This window comes from Leuciscus leuciscus (assembly GCF_965113295.1).
Source record: "Leuciscus leuciscus genome assembly, chromosome: 1".
Taxonomy (NCBI): domain Eukaryota; kingdom Metazoa; phylum Chordata; class Actinopteri; order Cypriniformes; family Leuciscidae; genus Leuciscus; species Leuciscus leuciscus.
In genome coordinates this window covers 47,791,196-47,803,600 of record NC_138725.1, presented here as the reverse complement: position 1 = coordinate 47,803,600, position 12,405 = coordinate 47,791,196, and the positions used below count along the sequence as shown (strand labels likewise).

The following is a 12,405-nucleotide window of genomic DNA, read 5'->3' as shown; positions in this document are numbered from 1 at the left end:
CCCCAAGACCTTGATTTGTGCTTGAATAAAACTGGATGTAAAAGAAACACAGGTGGTACAGTGGTAATACTGTAGTACCAAACTTTAATATGACATCAAACTCCGTTGGTAAAGTTTAGCTTTAAAGCTTTGCCAGCAACATATCCAATCCATCATCACATACGCCTGAGCAGATGGAACCTCTCCTAAACATACATTTTCTTCAAATTCTCACTAGAACCTTGTTCTCTGTTTTCATTCTACCTCCTTCTGTCTTTTCCTTCTTCCCTATCCTCCCTGGCGCACACACACACACACACACACACACACACACACCTGGTTGGCAGGTCTCTCCTCTCAGAAGAGCTTTTGCTTTCTTATGCAGTAGAAAGCAGTTTAGCAGTCTCCTGCCTTCAGAAGAATGGTTAAATCCCTGCTGTCTGACTTTTGAGGGTCTCATGGGATTCCGCTGGAACAAAATGAGACAGAGAGGGCCTCACTGAACTCTACACCTCCACACATTTATATTGTGGATCTACTATTTGAATCTGTCAGTCATTTTACAAGACGCAAATACATCTTTTGGACCCCCCTCGTACTATCTAGGTGGGCTGAAGGGAAAGGAGAGAGTTATCATTTAGCATTCACATTCATCTCATTGGCAGCTGCTCAGGTGTTGACAGCGCTTTCAGAAGTACACAATATCAAATCAACTTTTTGAGGCAATCACTGAGACGAATAAAAATGAGATTATGACAAGACTGACTGACTGATGGTTGCTGTCCTGAGCGTCAGATGCAGCAGACAGACATTTCACACTTTTATGAATCCTCCAAAAAGATTTGGACTCTGGCAAAATATCTACTATAAGATACTGAATATATACAGTACCATTCAAAAGTTTAGAGTTAGTAGTTTTTTTTTATGTTTTCAAGTTTTTTTTTTTTTAAGAAGTCTCTTATGATCACAATGGCTGCATTTATTTAATAATAAAAAAAAACAGTAATATTGTGAAATATTATTACACTTTAAAATAAGCGTTTTCTGTTTTTATTTTAAAATGTAATTTATTCATGTGATGCAAAGCTGAATTTTCAGCATCATTACTCCAGTCTTCAGTGTCACATGACCCTTCAGAAATCATTCTAATAGGATGATTTGCTGCTCAAGAAACATTTATTATTATCGCAATGTAAAACATGAGTTTTTTCATCTTTCTTTCTTTCTTTCTTTCTTTCTTTCTTTCTTTCTTTCTTTCTTTCTTTCTTTCTTTCTTTCTTTCTTTCTTTTCTTCTTTTTTAAAAATCTTACTTAACCCAAACGTTTAAATGGTAGTGTATACTATAATATCCTTTCTGAATTTGAATTTAAAAGTAAGGAAGTAGAATTGAAACGGATGAAATGAAATAATACATTTAATATTAATTAATATTAATTGTAATATTATTAAATAGTATTGGTATAAATTTGGTATATTTAGTATTCAATCATATAAAAAAAAAAAAAAAAAAAAATTATATTCAGCTGAGTAAGCTGAATTGGAAGTTGAATGAGAATAACAGGAAGTAGAATTAAGTTCAAATTTCAACTCATAAACTGAAAGTGATACAGATTCCAGATCAGAAGGTTTGCCCTTCTTAAACTCAAACAAAGAGCAAAGATCCCATCACCGAATAGCAGCGGTGCAAGTACGTACACTGTAAAAAAAAATTTGTTCACTCAACTTACATTTTTTAGTTATTTTTTTGCTTTGACTCAGTTAAGTTTTATTGACTTAATCTACTAAGTATGTTCAACTTAAAAAGTTTAGTTGACATAGTTAAAATAGTTGAGCCAACAACTTATTTCAAGTTACCTGGACTTGTAAAGATTAGTTGAAATACAATAACTTACATTTTCAAGTTACCTGGATTTGTAAAGATTAGTTGAAATACGATAACTTACATTTTCAAGTTACCTGGACTTGTAAAGATTAGTTGAAATACGATAACTTACATTTTCAAGTTACCTGGACTTGTAAAGATTAGTTGAAATACAATAACTTACATGTTCAAGTTACCTGGACTTCTAAATATTAGTTGAAATACGATAACTTACATTTTCAAGTTATCTGTACTAAAGTGTATGTTCATTGAACTTAATTTAGCATATTTTCTCAACTTGCAATATAGCACACTCAACCAAATAAATAACAGATTTTTCCATACAAATGGTTTTATTGTTCCTTACAAATCAATAAATGTTAAGAATAAACAACATATTCAAAGGAATACAATTATATCACAATTGCATGAAGTTTAAAGATAAAAATGTATTTGAAAAATGCATAGAAAGTGTATTCATGTGGGATTTTTTTCATGTTTGTACAAGTTTTCAGCATTGATGACCTGACATGCATTCTCATTGCTTAATTTTTTAAAATTTTACTTGGCTAAAACATATATTAAGATTTCATGTGTTTTAAAGTTATTTCACAAGGGGGTATATTTATGTGAAAAATCTTAAAGTCTCAGTTCACACAAAAAAAGTTGCTCACCTGTTAATACCTGTTAATACTTTCCATTGTTGGTAGACAAATGAAGATCTTTTTAATAAAATCGGTGAGCTTTCTGTCCCTCCTTTGACAGCCTAAGCAACTAGCACTTTCAAGGTCCAGAAAAGACATCCTTAAAGTAATCCAAGTGACTCCAGTGGTTTAACCTAGGTTTTATGAAGCATTGTCAGTGTTTCATTCCATTTTATTTATTAAATAGTTTTCTCCATCAAATGTTTACAAGAACATAGCAGCACATGATTCTTGTGTCGACGCGAAAGCTGACACTGCTGCATGTAAACAAATATATAAACCACTGACGTCACTTGGATTACTTTAAGGATGTCTTTTCTGGACCTTGAAAGTATTAGTTGAATAGGATGTCAAAGGAGGGACAGAAAGATCAAAGATTTCATTTAAAAAAATATCTTAATTTATGTTTCAAAGATAAACAAAGGTCTTTTAGGTTTGGAGCAACATGAGATCTAACATTTAACAAAATAATTTTAATTTAGGTTAAACTAACACTTTAAGATTTTTCACATTAATAATACCTCTTTAACTGTGAAATAACTTTAAACCACATGAAATCTTAATATATGTTTTAGCCAAGTAAAATTAAACAAAGTTAAACAATGAAAATGATGTCAGGCCCTTGATGCAGAGAACTTGTAAAAACATGGGTAAACAAAAAAATACAGATGAAAACACAGGCTCTTTGTAGAAATACATACCTTACCTCAACAACATCTTTAATTCAACAATGTATTTTTAAGAGAGTGCACTCTTGCACTGCAGGTATCAGCTCCAATGTTCATGAATCACCTCGAAAGTGTATCTGAGGTGTTTTCTGGGGTAGTTTATGTTGAGAGCATAAAGCAATGTCATTTGTATGTCACCAAATCCTCGCAGAACAACTGCTTCCTCGATTACAAGGGCCACATCACTAGAGTTGCATGGAATTGGGTCTATCACATCTTCCACCACTGCGATGATTCCTAGAGTCATGCCCCGATCATATCTTCTTCGGAATCTGTGTGCTGTATTAAAAAATGACAAACTTCAAAATGTGCTTTCACACATACAACACTGAAGCTCAACCACTTAAACACAACATGAGTACACCAAGTCTTATTTAGTGTTCCGAAGAAGATTAAAGGTCTTACAGGCTTGGAACAATATGAGGGCGAGTAATTGATGAGAGAACTTTCATTTTTGAATGAACTATCCTGTAAAAAACCTTTAAACTGAGAGACTTAGGTCAAATACTATACACTGTGAATAAACTGAGGCATTTTGCATCTGTACACTAAATGAAGCATTATAAAATGTTACAATCAAGCTACAATATTTTAAGGCCTAAAGAAATTGATTTCACAGGGGACTTTTTTCTTCCAAAATGTAATTTTGATTATCAAAGATAAAACTTAAAGGTGGTATCAGCGATTTCAGGCCCAAACATAAATGATCACATTCATCTAATATTTCCTAACGATCCGCTAGCTGCCCGCCCCATAAGCTTGCTGTCAAAAAACCGCGTCTCTCTAGGTAGCCTAGGCTCTGAGATCTGCACACAAAAACAGTTGGTGGGCAATTCCATGCAAAACTGTCACATCCATAACGCCAACTAAATACCATGGCATTGTGTTGGCGTTATGGATGTGACAGTTTTGCGTGGAATTGCCCTGGTATCAACATCACTCAAAACCAAAATAAATAGTGTTCCAACCAATCATCGACAGGGGCGGGTGTTGTGAGGTTTTCGCGTGCAGCCGTCATAGGCAGCCGTGCACGAGCGCAAAACCTCACAACACCCGCCCCTGTCGATGATTGGTTGGAAAACTATTTATTTTGGTTTTGAGTGATGTTGATACCAACTGTTTTTGTGTGCAGATCTCAGAGCCTAGGCTACCTAGAGAGACGCGGTTTTTTGACAGCATGCTTATGGGGCGGGCAGCTAGCGGATCGTTAGGAAATATTAGATGAATGTGATCATTTATGTTTGGGCCTGAAATCGCTGATACCACCTTTAATATGTCATTATAAAATGATTGACTAGAAGGTGACTAATTTTAATTTATTTTAAATACGCATTAACAAATGACATATTACTTTTTTCTTCAATATTTTGCAGCACTAATAAAAAATATGCACGACAACAGAAATGGCAAGAAAGGAAGTGCCCATAATGTTTATGAAAAAAGTACAGTAGAAATATATGTACTTACATTTTTATCTAGGCTGTCCATTATGGTCCTCATTTCAGCAATGTCAGCAAAGTGCTTGAACGGTAGACACAACAGTTTTGGTAGATGCCAGTCAAGACCCTCATAAAAGGACTTGCTCAGGTCCAGTGAAATTAGCATGTTGAATTCTGCACTGATCTAAACTAATATTAAATGACACAAACATAACAGCAGCATGTTAAACAACACTGCAAAATAATATATCTACATATTCATCTAAACACCATTTTCAGCAGTGTAGGACTTTACCTGTCTCTCACAAAAAAAGAACCGGCCACCACTTTTTCCATAGCAGATACTGGAGGATCCTTTTTTAACTCTCCTGTCTGCCTGTAATGCCACAGGTCTCTGAGAAAGCATAAAGATCACAGTTCAACGTAAAAGCTGCAGCACAGAGCCGGACAGATTGTGTATGGTCCCTGGACAAATGTATTTTTTAGAGCAAACTCAGTTCTAAATGAACACACACAGTCTTTATAGATGCAGGGAAGCAGACAGTTACTTACATGATGGCAGTGCTTCAGCTTGTAGTGCCTTCTGACAATGCGTTCATTGGTTGTCTTGAATAAACAGAACTTGCTGCTCCACTTTATTGGTCAAGGGCAAAAGAAAAGAACAATTAAGTCAACTAACATTTAATAAACCGAGTACACATACACAATCAAGATCAAGACTAGATCAATAATAGTTTATCACCAAATTTGTGGATATATATTTATTGACATTACTATTAAGACCTTATTAGGACAGTATTAGCTGCTAAGCATTTCACTAGTTCTGGGGAAAACACTGCGATGGTTAAGCGGTTGCTATAGTTACATAATCTCCCACAATAAACTAAACATAACTGACCACAGTCTTTTAAGTTCGACATTTAATAAGTAAAACTAGACAGTTGTACAACAACTTTTCAGTTATGGAGCGTCCATCTCGAACACCGGAGGATTCTGATAATCCTGCCGCACCACTCACACAGTTTTACATTAAATTAACGTTACATTATTTGTCAGCTCGTTGTTGTCGTACTCACGCGTCGACGCTGCTTTGCCTGAATGGTGATTAGACTTGGTGATTTTGGCGCAAATAACTTGAACATGAGAGTGAACAAACATGGTAGAAATGCGTTATTTTTCACGACATGCTTTTCCCGCTCTCTAGGCTATTTTATCATTCATCCATATATCAGTCTCTCTCACATAATTAATATATATATATATATATATATATATATATATATATATATATATATATATATATATATATATATATATATATATATATATATTAGCCTATGTAACGTTAAACTGGTAAAACTGGATTAGCAACAGTCCAATGTGATCTAGAAACGTTGATATTGAACAATACATGGATGATTACTTCATATGTCATTTTACAAGTTATTACATCATATTAACGAATATTTACTTACCATATTTGATGATAGTGGAAGAATTAAATCATCTGCCGATAAACTCTCCAGCAATGGCCGATGAAGGAGTCATGGCGAGAGACCTGTTTGTTTCGCGCTTCACGTGATCTCATCTCGCGATAAAAAATGAGAACTAACCTTACTGGTTCAGCATATGTTTTTAAGTTGAGGCGGCAAATACTCTAGTTATGTCAACTTGCAGACTAGTTGAGACAGTGAAAACTTAACATGTTAAGTTGAATTAACAAATTCAGAAACCACAAGTTGTATAAACTTACAAAATTACATTGAAACAACTAAAATGCGGAATCATTTTTTACAGTGTAACAGATTCAAGCTGTAGAACAAGAGGCAATGGATCATGTTTATTTTACATGACAAAATCAGACATGCAGGGCTTTGATCATATGCTGCTATTTGTGATCATTTCTAGCCGGCCTTACAGGCTGAGGGGCAGTTGATCAAAGGGAGCGTCAGCACATCTGAGTGTGAAAGCGCTAGCTAGTGTCCGCACTGGGACCGGCTTGTGGGTGGCAATGATCACATTAGCGTCTGGAGCTGAGTTGACGTGTGGAGGTGAAGATGGAGAAGAGTATGAGGCTACAAATCAAACCTGAATGAGGGATTTAGGTGTGTCTGTCTCTTACCTCTCTATTGATTTGAGAGAGTAAGTGTGTGTTCAATCAATGTTTCTGTTATCGCTGAAAGAAAATTAAGTAAGGATCATGTGAGCATATACCCTCTTCATGTATGATTACCTCATGCCTGAGGCCTGGAGAAAATGCCTGAAGGCCTTCAGATCTGTCCTTGATTCAAGCCTGTGATAAATAACTTTTTCTTGACATCGCTAATGTTTAACAATCTTTCAATGCAGAATTTTACTCTTACTCTGTTATTCTAAGCACTTTTTATCCAATAATGCTTTGACCTTGCAGGTCATGATGATTATGTCCAATGTACATCTTCGAACTTGATGTAAGGAGCATGGGAAATTAAATATAGTTGAAAATAACTACATTCAACGTTTAAACCACTTAACCTTTAATTAGTGTTTGGGGTCATACAGACCCCAATGGATTTTTCCTTCATTTTTTAAAAGTGTTAACTTCATCTCAGGGGCATGAAACTCTGGAACTTTTACTAAATAATCTATCTAAACATGCACAAAAAAACTGGGCTTGATTTGGTTGTTCTAAAGGTGTGTAAATTTTTTTTTACCTTTTAAGGTGTTTGGGGTCAAAATGACCCCACATTGAAAATGAATGGGAAAATGAAAAAAATGACTTTTTTTTATTTTATTTGTCAAAAAAATAAAAGTAAATCCATTATAAATCTGAAAATTTCTACATAGAAACCAAGGTCTGGTCCTAGAGCATAAATAAAAAGTAGAGCGAACTTTCTATCTCATACACACACACACACACACACACACAAACACATAAACAAACACACAAATGTATGTGTTTGCAACAGAGAGCATTTTTACAGAAATTGGCAAATAAAATAAACAAAACTGGCATAAATCTAAAAGAAATTACATTTAAATCAAGGTCTGGTCCTAGAGCATAAACCCAAAGTGGAACGAACTTTCTATCTCATACACACACACACACAAACACACACAAACACACACAAACACACACAAACACACACAAACACACACATGTATGTCACTGCAACAGAGAGTATTTTTATAGAAATTGGCAAATAAAATAAACAAAACTGGCATAAATCTAAAAAAAATTACATCTAAATCAAGGTCTGGTCCTAGAGCATAAACCCAAAGTGGAACGAACTTTCTATCTCATACACACACACACACAAACACACACAAACACACACATGTATGTCACTGCAACAGAGAGTATTTTTATAGAAATTGGCAAATAAAATAAACAAAACTGGCATAAATGTAAAAAAAAATTACATTTAAATCAAGGTCTGGTCCTAGAGCATAAACCCAAAGTGGAACGAACTTTCTATCTCATACACACACACACACAAACACACACAAACACACACATGTATGTCACTGCAACAGAGAGTATTTTTATAGAAATTGGCAAATAAAATAAACAAAACTGGCATAAATCTAAAAAAATTTACATTTAAATCAAGGTCTGGTCCTAGAGCATAAACCCAAAGTGGAACGAACTTTCTATCTCATACACACACACACACAAACACACACAAACACACACATGTATGTCACTGCAACAGAGAGTATTTTTTTAGAAATTGGCAAATAAAATAAACAAAACTGGCATAAATCTAAAAAAAATTTACATTTAAATCAAGGTCTGGTCCTAGAGCATAAACCCAAAGTGGAACGAACTTTCTATCTCATACACACACACACACAAACACACACAAACACACACATGTCACATATGCAACATGGAACAAGCTTGTTGAATGAATGATTCTCTATGGCCCTCTATGGGATATCTTTGGCCATTGCACTTTAATTCCTTTCCTATAAGAAATAAAGTTTTTCAACTAACCTTTAGATGGCAGTGTTCTATCCCTAACACATAGAGCAATGTCCAGAAACTATTTATATTTAATTATGATCATCATTTAAGTCATTTTTTCTTTTAAAAATCATTTTTCATGAGCCAATTTATGGCCTAGTTATGTATTTGTGCAGTAAATAGGTAAAAAACTTCAAAATTTCCACAAAAACACAGCATAAATGGATAGTTTAGAAGTAAATAAAAAAAAAGATATATAGTTTTCCATATAAAAAAATTATATTTCCTTATGCAATTGCTCTTTAAAAGTTTGGGGTCAAAATGACCCCAAACACCTTAAGTGTTGTCCTTTTTTAACAGTGATTAAAGGTTAAGGACTGGACATGTTGATCATTTACAATACATTCAATACAATTTTGCTTGTTTTGTTCTTAAACCTCATTAGCAAAAATTGAGTCAGAATGTTGTATACGCACGTCCATGCATTTTCAGCATCATTCCTCCAGTCTTCAGTGTCACATGATCCTCCAGAAATCATTTTAAGATGATATGATTTGCTGATCAAGAAACATTTCTTATTATTATCAATGTTGTGCTCCTTAATATTTTTGTGTATTATTTTAATATTTTCAAAAAAAATTTGATAACTAGAAACTCAATTAAGCTTTATTTCCAAACTCAGGGTCTATAGAAAGTTTAAATGAACAACATTCATTTGAAATATAAATCTTGTGTAACATTATACAGTATATTGCCCAGTCTTACCTGATATTACAAATCCAGTCTCACAGAATTCCTTTAACACAAACATTTTTCCCTATCAGTGAGTATTAGTACAATATTGTAAATGTGCATTTTTCTCTGTTTTTTTTCCCCCATGCTGGTAATACCCTCCTCCTTGACATCATTTTCAACACCTCTCTGAACCTGGACTCCTCCTCGGGCCACACAGGTAAGTCATCAACCTATTTGCCTTGGCAGCGCTGCTATTGTAGATGAAGCCCTTGATCTGTCCTCTCATGTGAACTCCCTGTGGAGGGCAGTGGCAAGACAAACCACTGTAGCTTTAGACACCGAATTTTTGTACAACGGAGATAAAAAGTACTAGATTGGAGATAAGGGACAGTTTTTTTCACTTTCAGGGTTGTCTTATTTCAGCTCTTGCATATATGCCTTTTCTTTCTTTACCCATGATTAATCAGTCTGAGCTTTAAGGCTAATAATGGCATGTGTCCTGGGACGTTCTGTTTGGTTTTGATTTGTGGCACTGCATTCAATCTCTGCAGTCCTTTATCAGGCTAATAGGACATTTTTCCATCTTTAGGCGACTCTGTTTTGTGTGGCTCACATTGTCCTCAAGGAGTTTGAAGCTGTGGTGTGTTATTTCACTAGCACCATCAAACCAAATGGATAAGCTGAAAAATAATGATTCGTGCAGGTTTCTGCTCATCTGTTACAAAGTTGCTTTGTTGGGCTGCTTAAGGACATAGCAATGTTTTGAAAGCAACAGTGTTTACATGCTTCAGGGACATCAACCTATGAATGACTGATGTATAGTTGTCCCTTTGGCTTACTTATAGTTGTCTATACACATTAAGATGGCATCGGAGAAAGTATTTTTGAAATGATACACATCAGCTTAAGGATGAAAACAAATATGACAAGAGAGTGTGAACTGAGGATTAACTGTTACTTATTTAAAGAGAGACAGAAGCTGCAACATACTGCCAGGAAGAGATGATGCACCCACACATACATTTTTTTATGTAATCAAGTCATACTTGATACTAAATATATATATTTATTTTTATATTTAAAAGTTTGGGTTCAGTAAGACTTAAAAAAAAAAATACTTTTGAATAATGCTTCTTTTTAAAAGTGTCCTATTATGCTTTTTCACTTTTTTCAACTTTAGTTAGTGTGTAATGTTGCTGTTTGAGCATAAACATATCTGCAAGGTTACAAAACTCAAAGTCCACTCCAAAGGGAGATATTTTAACTAGGGCTGGGAATCGATTAAAAGAAAATAACTAATTAATCGCACAATTTGCTGTAATTAATTGCAATTAATTGCATTTCCCCCAAGCTTGTAATCATCAATATAGAATCACCTAATTAAATTAAACAACACAGGGGAAAAAAAAGGAACAGAAAATAGCCCTATATTAAAATATTAAACATCAATATATCAATATATTATTATTTTTCAATAATCAATCAACATAATCAATTTAACAGTATTATTTTATTTTTATTTTTTTATTATTATTATTATTTTTTTTTTTTTACAAATTATCAAAATAAAATATAGTCCTACTAAGCTATTATTACCAGAGCATGTGATCAGAGCAGGTAATTTTACCATTGTTGGCCAGCATGACTATACCAGCTCAGTAGGGCTATTGCAAACAGAAGTGTACTACTGAGAAATTTCACGTTATTTGAGCGGACTTTGCTTTTCCAGTGCTTGATCGGTACATGATTGGAGAGTTTGGGCCGTTAACGACAGAGCAGAACGCGCAGCGCAAACACGGAGCGGAACATTGAGCAGAGAGCGCAGAAGCGCGCCGACACACACACACACACACACACACACACACAGAACGGAGAGCGGGCGCACACACGGAGCGGAAAAGACCCGCTCATGAAAGCTGCGCGAGAATGAAACCTGATCGCCGAACACGGAGGGGCGGGACGGCATATTTTTGGCCTTTTCAATAGCAGCCGCAACAGGAAGTCATTAAAACGAGGCAAAAAAAAAGTGCTGCGTTAATTGCGTTATTTTTTTTTAACATCTCAAATTAATCGCAAAGATTAACGCGTTAATTCCCCCAGCCCTAATTTTAACAGAATAAAAGATAACAGAATCCCCTATTCAAGAACTACAATGAACGGCTCGTTTGGACTACAACACGATTTCTTCTGTGCTTTTTGAAGTCATAATGTTACTTATTTAAATAATTCCCACCCACAAAATATGCAAAAAAGGGTGCAAGGCCTGGCTGAGATGCTGCTATGTCAAAGAGACACCGTTTTTTCCACCCCTTTTGTTTGACCTTCCTAAGCCTGATGAACTAGTTAAAGTGGTTAAAATGGATCTGTTCCTGAACATTACAACCCCAACGTTTATCTGTGTGCTTCACATTTTATGGAGAAGTGCTTCCAGAACCTATATGATTTAATGTAAAATATGTTAAAAAGAATGTGTTTTTTGAACAATCAAGCATGAACGCAGATTCTAATACACCCCAAAAAAATTATATTTCAAACAAATGTTTTTGATTTTATGATATATTACGGTTTCCACAATAATATTAAGCAGCATTGTTTTCAGCATAAACTTTTTCCAACATTGATAATAATAGAAATGTTTCTTGAGCAGCAAATCAGCTTATTATAATGATTTCTAAAGGATCTGGAGTAATGGAATAAAAAATTTTTTTTAAATAGATTTAAAATTATTTTAAATTGTAATATTGCTGTATGAACTGTATTTTAATCAAATAAATGCAGCCTTGGTGTGCGTAAGAAATTTCTTTTAAAAACATTAAAAAAATCGAATCAACCCGAAACTTTTGAACTGTACTCTACCTATATTTTATGGTCTCAAACCCGATGGTTTGCTGGTCTTAGCTGGTCTCTCAGAATGGTCAGGTTCACAGATTTCCCTAAATTAAGGTTTTGTCAAATCACATACACACTCAGACAACATGTAGTCACACACATACATACTGTAGGAATGAC

General features: G+C 34.6%; 1 protein-coding gene and 1 long non-coding RNA gene across 4 annotated transcripts in view; one reads left to right on the top strand and one right to left on the bottom strand.

Annotated features, from left to right (window-relative positions):
- The window catches only part of asic2 (acid-sensing (proton-gated) ion channel 2), a 456,853-nt gene that overhangs the window by 182,720 nt on the left and 261,728 nt on the right, over positions 1-12,405 (top strand). The gene's annotated exons all lie outside the window — the stretch shown is intronic.
- Positions 2,474-5,037, bottom strand: LOC309505964. Its single transcript, XR_014208603.1, has 3 exons — positions 5,008-5,037; positions 4,741-4,901; positions 2,474-3,552 (listed from the first exon to the last, which is right to left on the bottom strand). It is a non-coding gene; the product is annotated as an uncharacterized lncRNA (long non-coding RNA).